This window comes from Malania oleifera, chromosome 7, assembly GCF_029873635.1.
Source record: "Malania oleifera isolate guangnan ecotype guangnan chromosome 7, ASM2987363v1, whole genome shotgun sequence".
Classification (NCBI taxonomy): domain Eukaryota; kingdom Viridiplantae; phylum Streptophyta; class Magnoliopsida; order Santalales; family Ximeniaceae; genus Malania; species Malania oleifera.
In genome coordinates, this window is record NC_080423.1 from 4703689 (window position 1) to 4728214 (window position 24526).

The window sequence follows — 24526 nt, forward strand, 5'->3', positions numbered from 1 at the left end:
CACTCGAGCACCTCACCCCCCTGTCGACAATAAGTGGTACCCTGATTCTGCTGCTACACACCATTTTACACATGATTTCTCTAACATTTATCTTAATCCATCTGAGTACAAGGGTGAAGAACAAGTCTGTGTAGGTGATGGTAATTCTCTTACAATTCACCATGTTGCAAGTTCCACCATCCCCTCCACAAATGGCAAAATTTTATTCTCTCAAAACTATATTATGTTCCCTCAATTTCTAAGAATTTAGTTTCTGTCATAAAATCCTGTGAAGATAACTATGTATTTTTTGAATTTCACTCTTTATTTTTCTGTGTGAAGGATTCCCGAACCAAGAAAGTCATTCTCCAAGGCCCTACTAAAGATGACATGTATGCTTTTCCACCAACACATCCATCTCCTCAAGCAAATATTGGTGAACGTGTCTCTTCCTTCCATCCGTCCATGCAACTAGTTGATAAAATAATCTCTCAAGCTTCTCTTCCCGTCAAGTCATCTTCTTCATCTGTTTTATGCTCCTCGTGTTGCAAAGCTAAACTCCACCAGCTACCATATGGTCAATCCTCATCTAGAGCTATAGCTCCTCTTCAACCTCTGTTTTCAGATGTGTGCGGACCTGCACCAATGTTATCTCGTGCTGGTTTTAGATACTATCTTTCCCTTGTAGATGACTACATTAGGTTTACCTGAATTTTCCATTAAAATGTAAATTCGATGTAGTTACGGTCTTTCTATCTTTTAAATTTCATGTAGAAACTCCCTTCAATACAAAAATTCGAGCATTACAATCTGATTGGGGTGGAGAATTTAGATCTCTCAATATTGTGTTACAATCTTTCAGTAATTCTCATCGCATTTCTTGTCCCTATGCTCACTCTCAAAATGGTTCGGTAGAAAGAAAACACCGACACATTGTTGAGACTAGACTTGCACTTCTTGCTCATTCTTCCACACCTCATTCTTACTGGTCTGATGCTTTTGCCATTGCTGTTTTTTTAATTAACAGACTCCCTACTCCTGTTTTGCATAACAAATCACCATTTGAAGTTATGTTTCATCAAAAACCAGACTACATGTTTTTAAAAACAATCGGTTGTCAATGCTGGCCTAATCTTAGGCCGTATAATAATCACAAAATGAGCTTTTGGTCACTCCCATGTGTCTTCCTTGGTTACAGCTCTACTCACCATAGCTATATGTGCTTTCTTGTTCCCACAGCAAGAATGTACATTTCCCACGATGTGTTGTTTGATGAAAATAACTTTCCCTTTTCTTCTTCTAACCCGAGCCCATCTCCTCCCTCTCGGCCCAATTCCTCGCACGTTCACTTACCACTCATTTCCTCTTCTCACACTCACGGGCCTTCACAACATCTTAATTCCCATTCTAATCAGCCCAACTCATCAGCAAATCCTGACATCTTTAATCCATCTATCTCCCACTTACCCACTTTGACACCTCATAGTCCTAACCCAATTACCTTACATCTCCATCCAACATTGACATATCTGCATCATTTTCAGACCCAAGCCCAACTGCTGACCCCTCTAGGGCACACTCTACCTCATCTTCCTCAGAATCGAATTCCCCCATCGAGCCACCTCCCCCTTTTGTTCACCCCATGCAAACCAGAGCCAAATCCAACATACATTGTCCCAAAATCAGAACTGACGACACCATTTCCTGGCCTCTACCCCGCACCCATGTCACTTCCACTGCTACTCCAGATGAACCCACCTTTGTTACTGAAGCTTCAAAATTTCCTGAATGGAGACGTGTGATGCAGCTTGAATTTGATGCCCTCATGTCCACTAACACATGGTTGTTGGTTCCCCCTACCTCTACTCAGAATATTGTTGGCTGTAGATAGATTTTTAAGACCAAGTATCTGTCAAATGGTTTTATTGAACGGAGAAAAGCAAGATTAGTAGCCATGGGCTACAGTCAACTTTCAGGTTTGGACTACAACGAAACGTTCAGTCCTGTGGTAAAGCCAACTTCCATCAGGTTAGTCTTATCTGCTGCAATTTTTTCTGGCTGGCCGATTCACCAGTTAGACGTCCAAAATGCTTTTTCACATGGGACTCTTGATGAACATGTGTTCATGACTCAGCTACCTGGGTTTTTTACACCCTCAATTTCCTCAGTATGTCTGCAAGCTCAATCGAGCTTTATATGGACTTAAACAGGGTCCTTACGCCTGGCATGCTCATCTTAGTTCGGCGGCTAGAATTGGGCTTTGTTGCTTCCAAATCAGACACATCCCTGTTTATTTATCGCCATCAATCTGTGGTTCTCTATTTCCTAGTCTACGTGGATGATATTGTACTCACTAGCTCACATTCAAGTGTTTTAGCTTAAATGATTTAAGTTTTAAACACTTATTTTCCTATTAAGGATCTGGGGTATTAACATTATTTCTTGGGCCTTGAATGTCATTGTACTGGTACTGGTCTCATGTTATCTCAACAAAAATACATTTGGATTTGCTCAAAAAGACAAAGATGTTGCACTGTAAACCCGCTAGCAGCCCCACATCACCTTCCACTAAGTTGCCTGCTTTTGATTCCACCTCTGTGGAAGATCCTTCTTTACATCGCAGTGTAGTGGGCAGTTTGCAATACTTGCTATTTACCGAACCAGATCTTGCCTTCTCTGTCAACAGGGTTTGTCAGTTTATGCATGCCCCTTGCCTCTCCCATTGGCAAAGTGTTAAGTGTATTTTACACTATCTAAAGCATACAATTCACTATGGTCTATTTATCACACCTTCTCCTACTCCTTTTCTGGCTGCCAACACTGATGCAGACTAGGCAGAATGCCCAAATGACAGGAAATCGATTGGTGGCTATTGTGTCTTGGCAAGAACTTGGTTTCGTGGAGCTCAAAGAAACAATCCACTATAGCCAGATCTAGTACGAAGACAGAATATAAGGCCCTTGCCCATGCAACCTGTGAATTGTTGTGGCTGCAATCACTTTTGTCTGAGCTGGGAATTTTCTTGTCAAAACCTCCTACTCTTTACCGTGATAACTTGGGGGCCACATACCTCTCCATGAATCCTGTGATGCATTCTCGTACCAAACATGAAGATATTGACTATCATTTTGTACGAGATCGAATTCAAGAAAAAGCTCTTCAAGTCTATTTTCTCTCGAGCAAGGATCAACTTGCCGACATATTTACAAAGCCCTTATCTATTGCAAGGTTCTCAACACTTAGATTGAGCCTCACTGTACTTCCAGACATGCTTGGCTCGCAGGGGCGTATTAGCAATACCAGCACCACACAAGATCAGACCTCACAGCACAGCTCCTCGACAAATATTTTCTGTTACAGCCAGCAACCTCCAGAATAATTTTCAGTTGCATACGTGTCCTATTTCTCTTTGTAATACTGAAATCTGTTAAAAATAAGACTCTTTCTTGTTGTACATAAATACCATGCTTGTATCAAATACTGAAATATGAAAATGATATGCTTCCTCTCAATGTTATTTTTATTTTCTCTGTGTTTGTTTTCTTTGTTTCTGACACAGGGTTTTGTGTTTTTTTTTTTTTTAGAGGACTTCTTATGCATATTCAGCCATTACCAAGTATACCAATAAGTAAGAAAAATCAACAATGGAAGAGTACAAGAATCCTCCAATTCAGCCATTACATTGACCAATTAACTAACTAAAAAGCTGAAATGAAGAATGCTAGTTTCAAATCATAGAGATAAATAAAGAATCATAAACATGTCCATAATGAAAGAAAACACAACTAAGCTAAAGAACCCAAAACACACTAACAAGGCCATTGGATTAACATTAGCAAATTTCTCAATTTTTGGAGAACTACAAAAACTGTTCCAAATAAAGCATCATCTGTCAAGAACTTCAGGATCTAATTAAAATGTCCATCGCTGAACTATTTATCTGATTTTAAGTTTTACTTGCCTGGGCCAACATGATTGGGCCTCCTTGTGATGCAAAAACTTCTGCTTCATCAGGTCCACTATGTATGTTGTGAAGTTCTGTATGTAGTACTGAATCCCACAAAACGAAAAAAAGCGTTTCATTCAACATGAAAAATTATCAGATGGGAAACAACTGAACTGAAGCATTTTTGTTTATAACCTTTTCCACATCTCAAACATCAAAAGCCCCATTTCCATACCTTGAAGTGCTCATTGTTCACTTGGAAGACAGTGCCAGGTACCTAATGCAACCAAACAGGTACTCCACTGCACCATACATCAGTTAGGATCTCAAGCAAAATTTGTAGTCTCAAAGAGCTCCAATTAATTTATAATTATTGACTCAAACAGTGGATTAATGAATCTAGTCTTTTGATTTTAATACTCCTCTGCAGCAAGACACTCACACAATCATTTCATTGAACACTCTCAGCATATTTGACATCACAAAATTTTACATATATGTCCACCAAGTTGGAACCACATTAACTGCGCTAATTACTTTAATTCAAAGTATGGGGTTGTAAGAAAACAGAGGATAGAGACAAGAGAGCTCAGAGTGCGTGAGGCAAGGAATTCTGGAAATGCTTTCTCAAAATTTCCCTTAGTTCCTGTTCAGATACAGCATCTGACTTATATACAAAAAATCCTAACAAACTAACTGATTTATACACCAGCAAAATAGAAGGCAACTTAATAAAGGAAAAAAGGTACAAATAATAATAAAAAGGAATAATCAACAAATAAAAAAATAAAAAAGAATATAGCTGGTTAGTTGGTCATCCTGCAGCTTGGTGTTGACCCTCATTCTGTAATAGCCGCAAGATGGAGAATAGAGATTCACTATTCCCATCTTGGGTAAATGCCGTTGGAGAAGGTAAGAGGGCAATGCCTTTGTAAAAATGTCAGCGAGCTGGTATGGGGATGCAATATGAGCTGTGGTGACAGCTCCTTCTTGAATTTTATCTCTTATTAGGTGGCAATCCAACTCAGTATGCTTAGTCTGTTCATGGAAAACCGGATTGGCAGCTATGTGAAGAGCGGCTTGGTTGTCACAATAAAGGACTGCAGCTTGTGGATGTGGAATTCTGAGATCAGAAACCAAGTAGCGCAACTAAGTGAGTTCGGAACAAGTGGAGGCCATGGAACGGTACTCGGCTTCAACTGATGAACGAGATACCACAGTTTGCTTTTTTGTTTTCCAAGAAACAAGTGAATCACCAAGAAGGATACAATATCCTGTAATAGATCGACGAGTGTCGGGGCATGAAGCCCAATCCGAGTTGCAATAAGCTTTAAGCTGAAGTGAAGAGGTTGAGGGCAGCAAAATACCTTGTCCCGGGGCAGCTTTGCTGTATCGCAGGACTTTGTGTGCAACGGCCAAATGTTGAGTCCTCAGGTTGTCCATAAATTGACTAAGGAGCTGGACAATGTAGCACAAATCAGGCCGAGTGAGGGTTAGATACAATAAGCGACCAATGAGCTTCCTATAAGAGCTCGGATCTGAAATGGGGTCACTGGAATCCTTGCTCAATTTAAAATTCTGGTCAATAGGCAGCTTGGTGGGTTTGCCGCCAAGGGTTCCTGAGTCAGCCAAAATATCCAATGCATATTTACGTTGGCATAAGTGAATTCCTTTAGAAGATCAGGCAACTTCCAAGCCAAGAAAATAGCATAAGGAACCAAGATCATTGATCTAAAAGTGGCTATTAAGGAAAGACTTGAGAGCTGTGATGGTTGTGGGACAATTTCCAGCCACAATAATATCGTCCACATAGATTAATAAGGCAGTAAAAGCAGCACCATCAAGCTTGGTAAGAGGCTATAGTCGGCTTGAGATTGCTGAAAACCAAAAGCAATAAGAGAGGATGAGAATTTTGAATACCATTGTCTTGAGGCTAGCTTAAGGCCATAAAGGCTCTTAAGCAACTTGCATACTTGGTGAGGTCCTCCTTTGTTGTATCCCAGGGGTGTGCGCATATAAATCTCCTCTTCTAAGTCTCCATGGAGAAAAGCGTTGTTAACATCAAATTGATGAAGAAACCATCCTTGAATGGCTGCCACCGAGAGCAAAACCCGCACTGTTACAAGTTTAGCTACGGGGGAAAAAGTCTCCGTGTAATCTATGCTCTCTTGTTGTGTAAAACCTTTGGCAACAAGTCATGCTTTCAATCTCTCAACTGAGCCATCAGAATTAAACTTGGTTTTGTAGACATACTTGCAGTTAATGGCATCTTTTCCAGGAGGTAAATCAATGAAATCCAAGTATGGTTCTGTTCTAAAGTTTCCAGCTCATTATTCATGGCCTGACACCAGCCAGGGTGTTCCACAGCTTGCCTGTAGGTTTGAGGTTCAAACAGAGTGGAAATAGTGGTGGAAAAAGCACTAAAGGTAGGTGAAAATTTCTGGTAAGAGATAAAAGTTTGAAAGTGAACAGGGATTACCAGTAGGAGGTGCAGAAACCTTGGGCAACGATTGATCTGAAGCTGAAAATGAGGCCTGGTCACAGTGAAATTCCTGCAAGTACTGGGGAGCTCTCCTTCGTCTAGTTGACCTGCGCAGTGGTGGAGTATTTGAAGGGCTAGGGAGGGGTGGAGATGTATGAGAATGGAGAGGAGATGTGCTAGAGTTGAGAGGAGATGGATGAGATGATGTAGAGGGCAGCAATGGTGCCATGGTTTCTGGGGGGTCAGTGGGATTGGAGGGGGGAGTGGAGGAGGGAAAATCAATGTTATTAGGTAAAGGTTGAGAGAAAACAAAGCTAGGATTAGAGGGTGTGGTGGAAGTAGGGATGGGCAAGGATTGAAAAGGAAAAATCGACTCATGGAATATAAAATCCCGAGAAATAAAAATGGTTTTGGACTCAATGTCAAGTAGTTTATATCCTTTGGTACCAAAGGGGTGACCAAGAAAAATGCACATGTGACCTCAGGGATCAAATTTGTTGACTTTTTTAATCCGATCCCTGTTTTGATGCTGATAAAGCACAAGTATCTCATGTGTGCACTTAGTATCTTTGAAAGATTCATGATTCAGCACACACATGAGGTGAAGGACATGGAAACCTGGAGGAGCACAAAATCATATTTTTCCGGCGTATTCCATGAAGTCAGAAGAGCAAAAAGAAGAAGAAGACATTTGTGTTTTATGTAATTGCATTTAATTTTATATCTTTGGTCTGTAATAATGCATGCATCTGCATGATGTGTATGAATGCTTAGAACAACCGTAGATAGACCCTAGGGACCAGCACATCACACCAAAAACTCTTTTCTAAATAGACCAAAATCATACAAAGTTTTTGGAATAACTTTAGGGTCAAAATCGGGGTTAAAACGAAGTTTACGAAAACGGTCGACCGACATCAGATTTTTTTGGTGTCTTCAAAAAGGACCTAGAAATGACCTTAAGACACTCACTCATGCATACCCATATTTGGTCATTTGAAATAGGGTGATCGTTGGCTCAAACAGAACCGAAATGCACAAAATGTGCACACTCGGTCGACCGAACTACCATGTACAAAATGCCCCGGTCGACCAAACCCGGACCAGGTCAACTAGTTGACCACAGTCCGGTCGACCGAACTAGGTAGTTCATTTTGGCCCCGGTCGACCGAATTTGACAATTCATTTACACCCGGTCAACCGAACTCCCTTGGAGTCAACTTTTTGACCACCTGGTCGACCGAACCCAAAATGTACTCCAACGCTCTGGTCAACCAAGGGTCCTCAGGAGATGCCCCAACTACCTGATCGACCAAACTTCTCAGTTCAAAATGTCCCGGTCGACCAAACCGCACTAAATTGGAAAATCGCCTTCGGACTTAGATGTCCGATTGACCGAACCTTTAGTTCATTTCATGCCTGGTCGACCGATGCTCTTGGGTTGAAATATTTTTTAAGTGTTTAAAACGTAATTAAACTTAATTCAACTTTTCCAAAATACCGAGCGTGTCCCCCAACGGTCAGATTTGTTGAAAATCTATAAATACCCCCTCCATAACTCAGATTAACAATTTTGATTAGCCAAATTTCTCTCTCTAATCTTTTAGGCTAATTTTTATCAAAGTTCCCCCAAATTAATTTTTCATTAAAAAAAATCTTTTCTTGGGGTAAAATATTCTTAATCTCTTATACTCTCTTTCACTCTCTATATTTGAAAAATAATTTTTGAAAAAGAGCACTTGTCTTAAACTCTCAAACTCTCTTTTCATCCATTTTTTTCAAAATCATTTTGTAAGAGAGTATATTTATTTTGGGCAAATTATTTTTGTATTCACTTGCTTACTCTCATTTATTCTTTTGAGAGTATAGCTCTGGATTTCTCTCGGATTATTTCCTTGATAAATATATTTTGGGAGAAGTTATTTATTGCACAAATATTTTATTAAGCTTAACTCCTAAATTTTCCAAGTATTTCTAACTTGCATAAATCTTTGTTGGAGAACATAATACTCATTCTTCATATTCATTATATTTGTGCAAAAATCATTGAAAGAGAAAAACCCTAAGTTCTCCTATAATTTTATTGAAGTATCTTTTTGGAGAAAACTTTTTATTAGGGTTTAAATATAGTTAAGCACCCTTACTCCCTTAAACATTATTTCATATCATTGAAGTGTGTATTTTATTGAGCTTAGTGTGTACATTTCTGCTTGTATTTTTCAGAAGCACTTTCATGTACAAAATGGTTTTTATGTAACAGTTGGGTTTAGCCCGTTAATTGAAATGGGGAGTCTCAGCCCCGTAAGTGAGACCGGTTCGGTTCAGCCTGGAATTGAACTGGGGAGTCTCAGCCTTGTAAGTGAGACTAGTTTGGCTCAGCCTAGTAATTAAACTGGGGTTTTCCTCACCCCGTAAGGAGAGGATGTAAAAGGCTTTTACTCTACCCGGTTAAGTGAGCAGGTTTAGTGGAATCCTAGGGGGTATGCCCAAGGCGGGGATGTAGGCTGGTTTTTGGCCGAACCTCGATAACAAATCTTGTGTCTCTCTCTCCCTATCTCATTTAAATTACTGTACTTTAAATTCAATATGTGTATGCCCATTCATTTACTGTTATATTTAGTTGCATGCACACATTTACCTTGAATGAGATACACGTGTATGCTTGAACCAATAACGTAATCATTTTACATACACGTGTTTAATATTGAACGAGATATGATATATGGTGAATCGGCGTGATTGTTTAAATTAGGGAAAAATGTTTTAAAACCCAATTCACCTCCCCTCTTGGGATCACACCAATGCCAACAAAAATTTTTCCTACCATGGGAAGGGTGGACGCAAAACAGAGGGAGAGTTTTATTCTTGAGAAGTGGACTAGGTGTTCTATTTATCAAGTAGGTTGTTGTCAACACACAATCATTCCAATATTCAAGTGGGAGACCAGCTTGGAGTTTTAAAGCACGAGCCACATTAAGTATGTGTTGGTGCTTCCTCTCAACAATTCCATTTTGTTGAGTGGCAACACAAGTGGTGTGATGCACAATACCTTTGGAGTTGAAAAAGTCTGTCATGAGAAATTCACGGCCATTGTCAGTTCTCAATATTTTGATTTGTAGTTCAAATTGGGTCTCAACAAGATTAGAGAGAGCTTCAATGGTCTTTCTTGTTTCTGATTTATTTTTGAGAAGGTATAGCTATGCTTCTAGTGAAATCATCCACTAAGATGAGAAAAAATCTAGAATCATCATAAGCAGTAGTTAAACATGGTCCCCATAGATCACAGTGCACTATTTGAAAAAGGTTTTGAGGTTTTGTGGATGCTGTGAGAGAATGGAAGCCGATGTAACTTAGCCAATGGACAAATGCAACAAGGCTTTTCATTAGAGGTGATATTTTTCTTTACAATGGGATCTGAAATTAAAGTTAAAACAAGAAATGAAAGATGACCTAAGCGACAATGCCATAGGTCAGTGGCACTAGCAGGACTCAGAACTGATGCAGAAATTAAGGGTTTGGCATGGAAAAAATGTGTGAGAGTGGTAGCTAGAGTAGAAGGAGAGACTGCAGTTCTGAGCAGGTAGTAGAGACCATTCCTCACTTCACCCTTCCCAATCGTTGTCCAAGATAAAAGGTCCTAGATAAGACAAAAATCAGAGAATAAAAACAGGCAACATGTGAGTGTAGCAGCTAATTTCTTGGCTGAAATGAGATTAAGTTGAAAGGAAGGGACACATTAAACGTCTGTGATATATATTGAGGATGTGAGTTGGACACTACCTGTGTGAGTGACAAGGACTTCAGTCCTATTTGGTAGTTTGACAGAATAAGAAACCTAGGCACTGCTCTTTGTGAGGGAGGAGGTGCAGTAGACCATGTGATCTATAGCACAAGCAATGAGTGTCTCGAGTGTGCAATGAGTTGTGTGTGAATGTGGATAAGCAAAAGGAGATACCAGAAATCTGAGAAGCTGAAGCTGGATGAATGTTGGACTGAATCTTATTAGCTGAGGGCTGAGCCGCAGTGGGAGACTCCCTTGGCTGAAGTAGGGCCATCAATTGTTAATACTGGGACTTAGTCAGACCAACTCGATCATCACTGAGATCCTCAAGGTCAGAGGCAAGACTTGGAGTAGTCTAAGTGGCAAACACAGCAGGGTTTGGGATTTTATTGTAGAATTTGTGGCCTGGTGGGTACCCATTCAACTTGTAACATTTCTCCATTGTGTGTCCAGATAAGTGACAGTAAAAACACACATGAGGCTCTGCATTACCAGTTTTGAAACAATTCTCAAAAGAATGTCCAGTAATTCTGCAATGTGTGCAGTAAGTATGCTTTTTCTTCCGGTTTGGTTTGGATTAGGGTGACGGTTTAGGGGTAAATTGGAAAGCTATTTTGATGGCAAAGGCCATGGAATCAAGGGAAAGATTTGAAGCTGGGAGAATTTGGTGTTGGCATTCTTGCCGTTGGATGAGTGAGAAGACTTTTGTGATAGGGGGTAAAGGGTCCAAGAGCATGATTTGATCCCGAACAGGGGAATAGGTGTCATTCAATCCCATGAGAAATTGAAAGACACAGTCGCATTGGTGACGGTTAGTGAGGGATTTCAGAGAGTCACAAGTGCAGATGGGAAGGGGATCGTAGATTGACAGTTCATCCCAAAGGGTTTTGAGCTTACCATAATAGATGCTTACAAAGTCATTCTCTTGAAGGAGGCGAGCTAAGGCTTGCTTGAGCTGGTAAATGCGAGGCCTGTTTTGATGAGAAAATCGATCCTGAAGATCCAGCTAGATGTAGCAAGCATCATCAACATCATGCTAGACTTGATGGATGGGCTGATGGAATTTTGAAGCCACGAAACTACCATGTTGTTGCAACGTTCCCAGAGCTCAAGAAAAGGATCCTCTGGTTTGGTGGGTCGAGAGATGGTGTCGGTGATAAAACCCAATTTATTCTTGGCACAAAGGGAACGCCACATAGCACACTACCGGGTAGCATAGTTATTGGAGGTAAGCAAATCGGTGACCACAATCATGGCAAGGTTGTCTCCGTTGTCCAAACGAAATGGGTTACTGAGGTCGTTGAGGTTTAGGTATTGTTGAGGTGGATCTAGAAGCAACAATCACACACGAGCAAAAATAAATAACAAAAATAGAACACCCGATTTACGTGGTTCGGTCCAATCTGACCTACATCCACAGAACACACCAATCTCACTATAACCGAAGAATGATTACAATGAGGAGGAGGAGGCTACTACTCTCAACTCAACTATCTCTCTCTTTCTCTCACAACACTTTGTTCTGCCTCGCACACTAATGCACGCAGCTCTGCTCACTCTGCACACACTTCCAAACTCTCAGACAACATAGCACCCATCACATTTATATAGCCTGAGATGGGGGGGTGCAAGTCAACCAAGGTGGGCAATGTAGGTGAAGGTGGTTGCCAGTTTCCACCTACTGCAGCTCAAAATTCAGCATAATCAGCTGGTTGGTGCGGCTGCCAACAACTCCACCAGCTGCAATCTCAACAATCTCCCACTTGGAGACGGAGGCAGCATCTCAACATGTGTATAGGCCAATGATGTGCTCATATCTGTCTTCAAGCATGAAGACCAACTGAAACTGAGCACAACGTCAGCTTCTTAGTAGTCACCACTTTCGTCAATATGTCTGCTAGATTCTTGCAACCTTGACTCTTTTCAAGGTTTGGTTATGGAATGAAATGCAGAGTTCTTTACAAGATGTATCGCACTCTGACTATTGCTATACAAAACATTCCTCTCCTACTTTAATCCAAGCTCTATCAATAAACCCAGAAACCAAATCATCTCTTTGCTGGGTTCTGTCATTACTACATACTCAGCTTCTGTAGTGGATAGGATAACAATCTTTTGTATCTGTGACATCCAACTAACAGTTGTTGTGCCAACAGTGAACACATATCCAGTGGTGCTCCTGCGGTGATCAACTTCACCAGCAAAATCGGCATCTACATACCCTTTGACTTTCAAGTCTCCTTTGCAGAAACATAAGCACTTATTAACAGTGCCACTGAGGTACCTTAAGATCCACTTCACTGCTTCCCAATGAGTCTTCCCTGGATTTGACAAGAACCTGCTGACAGCTTCCACTGCTTGGCCAATGTCCAGTCTAGTACAAAACATGGCGTACATGAGACTTCCAATGGCTAAGGCGTAAGGTACCTTAGCCATGAAGTCCTTCTCCTCATCTGTCTGGGGAGCCTAATACTTGGAAAGGCGAAAGTGTCCTGCCAATGGTGTATTTACTGCTTTGGGGCTGCTTATGTTAAACCTCTGTAAAACACGACTAATGTACTCTAACTGAGATAACTGCAACGTTCCCTGTCGCTTATCTTCGGAGACCCGCATTCCAAGTATCTGCTTCGCTGAGCCTAAGTCCTTCATGTCAAACTCCTTTGACAATTGCTACTTCAATTTCCTGATCTCTTCTATATCTGGTCCTGCGATTAGCATGTCATCCATATATAACAACAGAATGATATAGCTAGGATGATACTTCTTGAAGTAGCAACAATGGTTGGCGTTGCACTTTTGAAAATCATTCCTGTGCATAAAGCCGCCAAATTTTCGGTACCATTGTCTGAGAGCTTGTTTAAGACCGTACAAGTTCTTCTTCAACCTACACACTAGATTCTCTTTACCTTTCTCTGAGAATCCTTCTGGCTGATGCATATAAATTTTTTCATCAAGATCACCGTGAAGAAATGTCATCTTCACATCCAACTGCTCGAGATGTAGGCCCTTCGAGGCAACAATGCTTAAGATTGATCTGATGGTTGTCAGCTTCACAACTGGTGCAAAGATGTCGGTATAGTCAATTCCTTCCTTCTGCTTGAAGTATTTGACTACCAATCGAGCCTTGTATCTCCTGGAGCCGTCATGCTCCTCTTTGACCCTATACACCCACTTGTTGTGAAAAGTCTTCTTACCTTTGGGCAACTCAGCTAGTTCCCACGTTCTGTTGGAGGTGAGGGACTTCATCTCGTCCTTCATCGCAAGCTCCCATTTGCTCGTATTTGCCACCTGACATGCTTCATCATGGCATTCAGACTCTCCTCCATTTATAAGAAGTAAGCTATATACCTTCTATTTTAATACATAGGGCCGAGAAAATCTCCTAAGCTCCAGAGCTAGAGTAGGAGGCGGTGGTGCAACGATTTGCTCCACTTGTTCCTCCGCCTGAGGATTCTCGGCGTTCTTCTGTTGCGTCCAAACACCTTCTAGGACATCATCCATATCTACATAGGTTAACTCACTCTGAACTGGTTCGGTAGATTCTACTGTGTGCCTGTCTTTGTAGATCACCTTTTCATTGAAAATCACGTCTCTGCTTCTAATCAACTTCTTGTTTTCATCATCTCAAATGCGATACCCACATTCATCTTCGCCGTAACCGACGAAGGTGTATTTCCGGGACTTAGGATCAAGCTTATTTCTAACATGATCACTGATATGTACACATGTAACACAACCAAAAACTTTCAAATGTGAAAGTCTCACCTCTTTTCCGCTCTATACCTCTTCTGGTATACGGTGGTCCAATGGTACTGATGGACCCCTGTTAATCAAGTATACTGTTGTGCCAATTGCAATGGTAAGTCTAACTGTATACGCATGCTTCTGACTCTTTCAGTCAACGTTCGGTTCATCCGCTCAGCTAATTGCAATGGTAAGCCTAACCGTATACGCATGCTTCTGACTCTTTCAGTCAACGTTCGGTTCATCCGCTCAGCTACGCCGTTGTGCTGAGGCGTACTTGGCACAGTTCTTTCCATCCTGATACCGTGCTCCTAGCTGAATTTCTTGAACCTGTGTTTTCATACTCACCACCATTGTCTGTTCTAAGCTTCTTGATTCTCAAACCAGTTTCGTTTTCAACTATTGCTTTCCATACCTTGGAAGCATAGACTTTCGACTTATACATCAGAAAGTAAACTCATACCTTCCGAGAATGATCGTCAATGAATGTGATGAAGTAATTTCTTCTGCCTATGGATGAGACGGGTGCCGATCCCCATACATCTGAGTGGACTAGTTCTAGTCTCTCCTTCTTTGGGGCACAAGTGTTTGTCTGGAAGCTAACTCTCTTCTATTTCCCGGATATGCAATCCTCGCATATGTCTATCTCCACGGACCGTAGACCACTCAATTTTCCTTTTGAGTGCATCACCCTGAGTCCTTTCTCGCTCATGTGACTGAGTCGTTGGTGTCACATGTTTCTATCGTCATTTCTTGTAGCAACTGAAATAGACATGAAGACATTGGAGGTTAGATAAAGTGTTTCGCTTTTCTTACATCGCGCAATCGTTAATGAACCCTTTGAAACTTTCCATTCATTGCCAATGAATGGCGTCGTGTATCCCCTCATCTGCTAGTTGACCAACTGGGATCAAATTCTTTCTCAGGTCTTGAATATATCTGACATCCTTCAACTTCCATACTGACCCGTTTATTTTGATTTTCACAACTCCCTTGCCAGCTATGTCGCAAGGATGATCGTTGCCAAAGTACACCTTACCAAAATTACCTGGTGTGTACTCCTCTTGGCAATCTCTGCTGCAAGTGGCATGAAATGAGGTTCCGGAGTCTAAGACCCAAGACTCTTGCTTGCTCTCTAGAGAGCATATCAATGCATCTTTTTCTCCTAAGGAAGAAGAGCGATTTGCTTCTGTCTTCGCCTCAGATTCCTTTCTCAGACTTTTGCACTGGTTTCTGAAATGCCCAACCTTTCCACAATTCCAGCACTCAACGTTCTTTGTGCCTTGGGAACCTCTGGGATTTATGGATCTAGACCGCTTGGTCCTAGATCTGCCACATTTGTTTGATCGTCTATGCCTGCTTCATTTTCCTCGGCTTTCCACGTTCAAGGCTGAACTTGAATTGGAGGCATTGTTCGACTGCATTCTGATCTCTTCCGTTAAAATCATGTTGATGACCTCATCGTTCTTCAACTTCGATTTTCCTGCGAAGCTACTAATCGCAATAACAATACCTTTCCAATTCTCAGGCAGCTAACTAAGAATTAGTAGGGCACAGATCTCACTGTCAAATGTAATTCCAACCGAGGCAAGTTAATCCCACAGCTCATTGAATTATTCAGGTGTCTACTAAAACTTTCACCTATAGACATATTCATGGTAAACAACCTTTTCATTAGATGTACCTTATTCGAGATTGATGGCTGCTCGTACATATTGGATAGCGCATCCATAAGGGACTTGGTGGTTGTCAAGTGCTTGATATTGAGGCAACAGACTTTACCAACGTCATTCTGATAGCTTTAAGAGCTTTCCGGTCAAGCAACTCCCACTCACTCTCCTTCATAGATTCCAACTTTTCCTTCAATAGTGAGTGCAACTCCTTACCGAACAAGTAGTCCTCAATCTGCATTTTCCAGAAACCAAAGTTCGTGCCATCAAACATCTCGATCTGTGAGCTCTTTTCGTTCGACATCTCGATTAACCAATGTAGAGACGAAATTAGTTCAAATGAACAGCACAGTTGGATCTAGAACTGTTGAAAACCTTAGAAATGGTTCAAGTCATCGAAAAACGGACCCAAAATGGCTTAGAAAAGCCCGGTCAAAGTTCTAGTCAAACCTCATTCAACTTTAACGGAATATCCCTTTTGACGAAATATTCTGACGACGTTAGTGACGCTATTAACTGACGCCGTGTGTTGACTTGGCACGGTGGGGACCACTGCTAACGGGGGCATTGTGGGGTCCACCTTGCTGTGTGTGTCACTGTGGGACCCACGGTGGTTAGCAACTAACGTGGCGTGGGGTCCGGATGATGTGCGACTGACATGGACCATTGACTCGGCTGTTGACGTGGCGATGTTGCGGCCTAATGCAGCTGCTGACAGGGCGCTGGCTTAGCGCTGACATGGCCGGGTGACGTGGCGCTGACGTCACATCATCTTCTTCCTTTAGCTCGCCGAGAGTTCACCGGCGAATGCGGCCGCGTGCGTGTACTCGCCGATTTCTAAGAGGCGCGTGGGGGAGGGTGGCAGCATCGTTCGACCGTCGGAGACGCGTTCAGGCGCGTGCGGTGTCGTCTAAGCTCCATTCGAGCTCCAATTACAACCGTGGGCTTTGTCTCAACGAAGGGAAAGCGATGGTGACCTCAAAACTGAGTTTTGAGCTCCTGGACAAAGGCTCCAATCCGACAATTTTGCTTCGATCTGGCGTTTTTGCTTCAACCTCGCTCTAATACCAATTGTTGGGGTGGATCTAGAAGCAACAATCACACACAGGCAAAAATAAATAACAAAAATAGAATACCAGATTTACGTGGTTCGGTCCAATCTGACCTACGTCCACGAAACACACCAATCTCACTATAACCGGGAGAATGATTACAATGAGAAGGAGGAGGCTACTACTCTCAACTGTCTCTCTCTCACACTCACAACACTCTCTGTTCTGCCTCACACACTCGCGCATGCAGCTCTGCTCAGTTTGCACACACTTCCACACTCTCATACAACACAGCACCCATCACATTTATATAGCTTGACATTAGGGGGGGGGGGTGCAAGTCAACCAAGGTGGTCAATGTAGGTGAAGGTGGCTTCCAGTTTCCACCTACTGCAGCTCAAAGTTCAGCATAAGCAGCTGGTTGGTGCGGCTGCTGACGACTCCACCAGCTGCAATCTCAACAGGTATTTGGTCGAATGGGTTACAGGGGAGGTGTTTGAATGGACAAAGTGGTTCACGGAATGGTGTGAAGAAGAATCGGCTGAGCTTTCCATAGGATCTTCCATGAATGGCGCTCTCAAGCTCTGATACCATGTAAGAAAACAAAGGATAGAGACGAGAGAGCTTAGAGAGCATGAGGCATGGAATTCTGGAAATGCTTTCTCTGAATTCCCCTTAGTTCCTATGCAAATACAACAGCTAACTTGCATACAAAAAAGCCTAACAAACTAACTGATTTACACACCAGCAAAACAGAAGGCATCTTAATAAAGGAAAAAAGGTACAAATAATAATAAAAAGGAATAATCAACAAATAAAAAAATAAAAAGGAATATAGCTGGTTAGTTGGTCATCCTGCAGCTTGGTGTTGACCTTCATTCTGTAATAGGGGTGGTTGTGTACTCCAATTGAAACTTAAGAAATGATTTCGCAGTTGGAATCTAAATTGGGCAGGTAAATGCAATCAACCCAAACTTTGTTGAGATTGCAGCTGGTGGAGTCGTCAGCAACCGCACCTACCAGCTGCTTATGCTGAATTTTGAGCTGCAGTACGTGGAAACTGGAGCCACCTTCACCTACATTGCCCACATTGGTTGAGTTGCATCCCCTATCCATGGCTATAAATGAGATGTCTGTATGTGTGCAAGATGTTGTGTGTTGTAGTGTAGGTGCTGCGTGCATGAGTGTGTGAGGTAGAACAAAGAGTGTTGTGTGAGAGAGAGAGAGAGTTGAGTAGAGAGCAGTAGCCTCCTCCTTCTTGTATTATTCTCCCAGTTATAGTGAAGTTGTGTGTGCTCCGTGGATGTAGGTCAGGTTGGACCGAACAACGTAAGTCTGGTGTTCCATTTTTGTTATTTATTTTTGCCCGTGTGTGATTGTTGCTCCTAGATCCACCCAAACAATCGGTATCAGAGCGAGGTTGGAGCAAAATCGCCAGATCGGAGCTTCTGTCCAATAGCTCAAAACTCACTTTTGAGGCCACCATCGTGTTCCTCTTGTCGAGACGAAGCCAAACGTAGTAACCAAAGCTCGAACGGAGCTTCGACGATGCCGCACGCGATTGCACGCGCCACCGACAGCCAGGCAACGTTCCCACACACCCCCACGCACCCTCACGCGCCGGCAAGTGATCGGCAGGTGGCATCACACGCTCCCGCGCGTGAGCGTCTGAAGGTTGAAGACAGCTACATCATTGCCACGTAAGCGCTGAGTGAGCGCCCCGTCAGCACCTAGTCAGCCGCCACATTAGCCGGGTCTCGCAACATGTAAGCAGCCAGAGAACCCAGTGCCACGTCAGCAGGTGGGCCCAACATAGCCACGTCAGCATGTGGGCCCATAGTGCCACGTCAGTAGTCGTCCCCACCGTGCTACGTCAGCAGATAGCGTCAGTTAACGGCGTCACTAATGCTGTCATAATATTTTGTCAGAAAGGAATATTCCGTTAAGTTGACCGAGGTTTGACTAGAACTTTGACTGGGCTTTTCAAAGCTATTTCGGGTCTGTTTTCGAACAACTTAAAAACCATTTCTAAGGTTTTTGGCCGTTCTGGATCCAACCGTGCTGTCCGTTTAAGCTAATTTCGTCTCTAGATTGGTGAATCGAGATGTCGAACATAAAGAGCTCACAGATCGAGATGTTTGACGACACGAACTTCGATTTCTGAAAAATGCAGATTGAGGACTACTTGTTTGGTAAGGAGTTGCACTTACCATTGAAAGAGAAGCCAGAATCCATAAAGGAGGGCGAGTGAGAGTTGCTTGACCGAAAAGCTCTCGAAGCTATTAGAATGACATTGACAAAGTCTGTTGCCTTAAACATCAAGTACTTGACAATCACCAAGTCTCTTATGGATGCACTATCTAATATATACGAATAGCCATCAGCCGCGAATAAGGTACAGTTGATGAAAAGATTGTTTACCATGAATATGTCTGCAGGTGAAAGTTTTAGCAGACACCTGAATAACTTCAACGAGTTGTCGGATCAACTCGCCTCAGTTGGAATTACATTTGACAGTGAGATTTGTGCCCTACTGATTCTTAGTCAGCTGCCTGAGAGTTGGAAAGGTATTGCTACTGCGATCAGTAGCTTTGCAGGAAAATCAAAACTAAAGTACGATAAGGTTATCAACATGATTTTGACGGAAGATATCAGAATGCAGTCGAACAATGCTTCTACTTCAAGTTCAGCCTTGAACATGAAAAGCCGAGGAAAAGGAAGCGGGTATGGACGATCAAACAATCGTGGCAGATCTAGGACCAGGCGGTTTAGATCTAGAAATCCCAGAGTTTCCCAGGGTACAAAGAACGTTGAGTGCTGGAACTATGGAAAGGTCGAGCATTTCAGAAACTAGTGCAAAGGTCCAAGAAAGGAATCTAAGGCGAAGACAGAAGCAAATCTCGCCTCTTCCTCAGGAAAAAAAGATGCATTGATATGCTCTCTGAAGAGTAAGCAGGAGTCTTAGGTCTTAGACTCTGGAGCCTCATTTCATGCCGCTTGCAATAGAGATTGCCTAGAGGAGTACACACTAGGTAATTTCGATAAGGTGTACCTTGGCAACGATCAACCTTGTGACATAACCGACAAAGGTGTTGTGAGGATCAAGATAAACGGGTCAGTATGGAAGCTGAAAGATATTAGATATATTCCAGACCTGAGAAAGAATTTGGTCTCAATTGGTCAACTGACAGATGAGGGATACACGACAACATGCATTGGCGATGAATGGAAGGTTTCAAAGGGCGTGCTAACGATTGCGCGAGGTAAGAAAATCGGAATGCTTTATCTAGCCTCCAATGCCTTCATATCTATTTCAGTTATTGCAAGAAATGACGACAGCAACATCTGGCACCAACCACTCGGTCACATGAGCGCTAAAGGACTCAGGGTGATGCACTTAAAGGGAAAATTAAGTGGTCCACGGTTGGAAGAGATTGACATGTGCGAGGGTTACATATTCAGGAAACAGAAGGGAGTCACTTTCCAGACAAACACCCGTGCCCCAAAGAAGAAGAGACTAGAACTAGTCCACTCAGATGTATGGGGACCGACGCCTGTCTCATCCATAGGAGGAAGGAATTAATTTATCATGTTCATTGATGATCATTCTCAGAAGGTATGAGTTTACATTCGGAAGTATAAGTCGGAAGTCTTTGATGCTTTCAGGGTATGGAAAGCTATGGTTGAAAATGAAACTGGTTTGAGAATCAAGAAGTTGAAAACAGACAATGGTGGTGAGTATGAAGATACCGGATTCAAGAAATTCTACTATGAGCACGATATTAGGATGGAAAGAACTATGTCAGGTGTGCCTCAGCACAACGGCATAGCCGAGCAGATGAACCGAACGTTGACTAAAAGAGCTAGAAGCATGCGTATACAATCATGCTTACCATTACAGTTCTGGGCAGAAGCAGTCGGCACAACAGTGCACTTAATTAACAGGGGTCCATCAGTACCATTGGACCACAGTATACTAGAAGAGGTATGGAGCGAAAAAGAGGTGATACTTTCACATTTGAAAGTTTTTGGTTGTGTTGCATATGTACATATCAGTGATCATGTCAAAAACAAGGTTGATCCTAAGTCTCGGAAATGCACATTCATCGGTTATGGTGAAGATGAATATGGGTATCGCATTTAGGATGATGAAAACAATAAGTTGATCAGAAGTAGAGACGTGATCTTCAATGAAAAGGTGATGTACAAGGACAAGCATACAACAGAATCCACCGAACCAGTTCAGAGAGAATCAACCTATGTAGATATGGATAATGTCCTAGAAGGTGTCGGGACGCAACAACAGAATGCCGAGAATCCTCAGGCAGAGGAACCAATGGAGAAGATCGTCGCACCACTGCCTCCTACTCCAACTCCGGGGCTTAGGAGATCTTCTTGGCCTCATGTACCAAATAGAAGGTATATAGATTACTTACTTCTTACAGATGGAGGAAAGTGCAAATGCCATGATGAAGCATGTTAGGTGGCAGATACGAGTAAGTGAGAGCTTGCGATGAAGGACAAGATGAAGTCCCTAATCTCCAACAAAACATGGGAACTAACTAAGTTGCCCAAAGGTAAGAAGGTCCTTTACAACAAATGGGTGTATAGGATCCAAGAGGAGCATGATGGCTCCAAGAGGCACAAGGCTCGTTTGGTAGTCAAAGGCTTCGAGCAAAAGGAAGGACTTGACTACACCAACATCTTTGCACCAGTTGTGAAACTGACAACCATCAGATCAGTCTTGAGCATTGTTGCCTCGGAGGCCCAACATCTCAAGCAATTGGATGTGAAGACGGCATTTCTTCACGGTGATCTTGATGAGGAAATTTACATGCACTAGCCAGAAGGATTCTCAGAGAAAGGTAAAGAGAATCTGGTGTGCATGTTGAAGAAGAGCTTGTACGGTCTTAAATAAGCTCCCAGACAATGGTACCAAAAATTTGACAGCTTTATGCACAAGAATGATTTTCTAAAGTGTAAAGCCGACCACTGTTGCTACTTCAAGAAGCATCAACCTAGTTATATCATTTTATTGTTATATGTGGATGACATGCTAATCGCAGGACCAGATATAGAAGATATCAGGAAAATGAAACAGCAATTGTCAAAAGAGTTTGACATGAAGGACTTAGGCTCAGCGAAGCAGATACTTGGAATGCAGATCTCCAGAGATAAGCGACAGGGAACGTTGCAGTTATTTCAGTCGGAGTACATTAGCCATTTTTTACAAAAGTTTAACATGAGTAGCGCCACAGCAGTAAATACACCATTGGCAGGACACTTTCGCCTCTCCAAGGATTACGCTCCCCAGACAAATGAAGAGAAGGACTTCATGGCTAAGGTACCTTACGCCTCAGCCATTGGAAGTCTCATGTTTGCCATGATTTGTACCAGACCCGACATTAACCAAGCAGTGGGAGCTGTCAGCAGGTTCATGTCAAATCCAGGGAAAACTTACCGAAAAGCAATGAAGTGGATCTTCAGGTACCTCAGAGGCACTGTTGATAAGTGCTTATATTTCGGCAAAGGAAACTTGAAAATCAAAGGGTATGTAGACGTCAATTTTGCTGGTGAAGTTGATCACCACAAGAGTACCACCGGATATGTGTTCACTGTTGGCACAACAACTATTAGTTGGATGTCGTAGATACAAAAGATTGTTACCCTATCCACTACAGAAGCTGAGTACGTTGCAGTGACAGAAGCCAGCAAAGAAATGATTTGGCTTCAGGATTTGTTGACAGAGCTTGCATTAAAGTAAGAGAGGAATGTTTTGTACAGTGACAGTCAGAGTGCGATACATCTGACAAAAAACTCTGCATTTCATTCCAAAACCAAACATATTGAACTGCGTTATCACTTCATCAGATCTCTATTAGAGGACGGAGTGCTGACACTTGAAAAGATTTAAGGTTGCAAGAATACAGCAGACATGTTGACGAAGATGATGATTACAGAGAAGCTGAAGTTATGCTCAACTTCAGTTAGTCTTTACGGTTGAAGACAGATATGAGCACATCATTTGCCTATATACTAGTTGAGATGCTGCCCACGTCTCCAAGTGAGAGATTGTTGAGATTGCAGCTGGTGGAGTCGTTGGTAGCCACACCAACTAGCTGCTTATGCTGAATTTTGAGCTGCAGTAGGTGGATACTCGCAGCCACCTTCACCTATGTTGCCCACCTTGGTTGACTTGCACCCCCCATCCATGGCTACAAATGAGAAGTTTGTGTGCGTGCAAGATGTTGTGTGTGGTAGTGTAAGTGCTGCGTGCATGAGTGTGAGAGGCAGAACAGAGTGTTGTGAGAGAGAGAGAGAGAGAGAGAGAGAGAGAGAGAGAGTTGAGTAGAGGGTAGTAGCCTCCTCCTCCTTGTATTATTCTCCCGATTATAGTGAAGCTGTGTGGGCTCCATGGATGTAGGTCAAGTTGGACCAAAATACGTAAATCCGGTGTTCTATTTTTGTTATTTATTTTTGTCCGTGTGTGATTATTGCTCCTAGATCCATCCCAACAAACTTTTGTAATGGGCTTGGACATTTGAATTTAAAGGAAGCAGGAAACAAGTTATCATGTACCATCATAGACTTGATCAAGTGCAAGTGCAAGTGCATTTAGCATAATAACATTTTGTAACTGTAGCTAATTAACTGACTACAGCCTGCACCTCGAAATCAGCAATTGTTACTGGAGTTTGGTCTTCTTTTTGAGAACCTATCCATCAGTAGAAAACAAGGACGATTTAACCTGACAATAGATAGTGACCATGAAAATCAGAATCGCCAAACACCCCGAACAGAAGGGAGAAAATTCATGACTATATTGGCCTAATTGATTGCTGAGAATATCGGGAGCAAATAAATTTTTGATTCTCAACTTCATACTGTTTTGGCTTTCAAAAATTAAATTATAAAGTACTCAACAACAGAGCCAATTAGTGATACTACTCTCAGTTGATTCCGCAAGACGAAAACAACAACAGCGACTCACGAATTTAATTTACAACTTCCTTTTTATGCTCTTCTGCCCCATCTTCTCATCAATCAAAATAAAGTATAAATAGAAAAATGCAAGCAGAGATTACGTCGACGCAAAGACGACTAGCTCTCTCCGCAACGTCCACAGCAGCTTGGAGCTCTTTGTGATACTTAACGCTCTGCTACGGAAATGAAAGGCTGGAGCTCACCTGAAAGTCTAGCAGGAAGACAGAGACGATCGTCAAGAATCGAGTGTAGAGACCCTAGATCTCGGATGTGAAGAATCGTCAAGAATCGAATGCAGAGACGACGATCGGCCCTCTGGATGTCCGTTGCTTGCCGGACGCCCCCTTCCTGCTGTGTATTACCCTTCCTGCTGGGGATACCCTTTTTCTTCCTCCTTTTAACGACGAGATTTTGATATTTATAACGACGAGCCTTTAGAATCGTCGTTAATAAAGTACTATTAAAATTAGTAAGGGATGAAATGTGTAGTGGAAAATTTATAATTTTGTGTTTCGTTTGGTTGCCTAGAAAATAAAGGAAAATATTAATTATAATTCCTAGCTTCACTCCTAACTATATGAAATATTGTCAGGGAGCAACCAGGCAGGCCCAAACTTGATCAAAAGCCCATTTAATTTCGAGCCCAGCCCAGTTCAAGTACGAAGCTTGTTGGTCAGAGAAGCCCTGAGCCCATTGTGAACCGCCTCGCATGGCTGCTGACCAAACCCAAGCTCAGCCATGAGCAATCAATCATATGAATAGAAATTGGACCTTTGATAGGCCCATTTCTCATTTTGAATCCTAATTTCAAGTGATCCAACCAATCCCATTTTTTTTTCTTATAAATATTTAATGTCAAATATTAATGTACATAAGGGTATTGTTAGC

General features: G+C 42.2%; 2 long non-coding RNA genes across 6 annotated transcripts; both read right to left on the reverse strand.

Moving 5' to 3' along the window:
- Positions 1-3774: 3774 nt before the first annotated feature.
- Positions 3775-24066, reverse strand: LOC131160649 (uncharacterized). 5 transcript variants are annotated; one of them, XR_009138116.1, is made up of 4 exons: positions 23740-24045; positions 23323-23402; positions 4161-4227; positions 3775-4029 (listed from the first exon to the last, which is right to left on the reverse strand). It is a non-coding gene; the product is annotated as an uncharacterized LOC131160649 (long non-coding RNA). The 5 variants fall into 5 exon arrangements; XR_009138118.1 differs by having other exon boundaries at positions 4121-4227; XR_009138117.1 differs by lacking the exon at positions 23323-23402 and having other exon boundaries at positions 23842-24045.
- On the reverse strand, positions 4525-16999 carry LOC131160650 (uncharacterized). Its single transcript, XR_009138121.1, has 2 exons — positions 6405-16999; positions 4525-6297 (listed from the first exon to the last, which is right to left on the reverse strand). It is a non-coding gene; the product is annotated as an uncharacterized LOC131160650 (long non-coding RNA).
- Positions 24067-24526: the final 460 nt, after the last annotated feature.